Source organism: Corvus brachyrhynchos, unplaced genomic scaffold, assembly GCF_000691975.1.
Source record: "Corvus brachyrhynchos isolate BGI_N302 unplaced genomic scaffold, ASM69197v1 scaffold101, whole genome shotgun sequence".
Taxonomy (NCBI): Eukaryota; Metazoa; Chordata; class Aves; order Passeriformes; family Corvidae; genus Corvus; species Corvus brachyrhynchos.
Genome location: NW_008237239.1, coordinates 18336579 through 18337764, shown reverse-complemented (window position 1 = coordinate 18337764; position 1186 = coordinate 18336579).

Genomic DNA, 1186 nt, shown 5'->3' with positions numbered 1-1186 from the left:
TCTTTTGGGCACACAACCCTGTCCCAAACAGATGGAAAAATGCCATTGTAGGAGTGAAGTCCTGTGGAGGACCAGAAGCTATGGAAGGGAGGATCCTGAAGTCTTTGAGCCTCTTCAGAGTGTGGCTGTCAGGCTGAACATGTGAGACTCCCCTTGGTGCTCTGTTTTGCCATGTCCCGGCTAAGGCTTTGTGCAGGTGGGAAGCGTAGAGGGCTTTCCTGCCAAAGGGCACATGTGCTTGCGAGGGGGATGGCGTCTTGCTGTGCAAGTCCAGGAGCAAACTTCCAGCCCTTGGAAGGGCAAAGGTGGCAAGGTGAGGAAATGTCAAAGCAGAGCTTCTCTCCTGGGCGCTAACACCGCAGCATAAATGCTTCTGGCATCTCTGCACCAGGAAGTTCCTGTAGGAAGACTTTTCCTTATCCCCCAAATGCCAAGGCCAGCCTGCCTTGATTTAAGTGTGTGTGGCTGGCTGTGCACAGTTGGACAGATGGGCTCTTCCCTGAACAGGTTGTTGGGCTGCTTGTGCCAAGTCCCGACCGCAGGAGGAGCCCTACAGGTAGAACTCGCTCCTCGCAGTCAGCACCGGGGCTGCGGGGCACGAGCGAGCTTTGAGGCAGGACCAAGGTTTGCCACGAGAGTCCTGGCTGGCACCTCTCGCTCCTTCCTGTGGATTTTCTCCCAGCACGTCTGTCCTTGGGAACAGCTCTCCCCTGGTTGAGCAGTGGGAGCTTGGATGTCCTCTGTGAGCATCTCAGCTGCTTGCAGGAGCTCTGACTGCTGCCGTGGCTCTTTTGCAGGTCCACAGCTCCTCAGTGCTCTGGCTGCTTTGTTCCTGTATTGCTTTTGGTCTGGAGGGGGTTGTTGGGGTGCTTTTGTTTCGCTAGGAAGGACTTTAGTGCTCATTTACGTCCTTATCTCACCCTGGCTGTAAAGCCGGGCAGGAGGCAAGGTACAGGCAACTTTTACTGCAGCCCGTGGGGCTGGGTGAGGCTCTCTTCGAGGGAGAGAGGGTATGGGGCTCTGTAAGGGCTTCTGGGGGACAGTCTTGTGGGGTGAGGTGTGGGGCAGGCACAGGGATCTGGTGCCGTGATGCCACATCCAGCACTGCCAGCTCGCCCACCTCACACCCCTGCCTCTGTCCTCTCATCCGTCCTCCATAGTGGAGGCCAGGCGTGTTTTTCCCCTT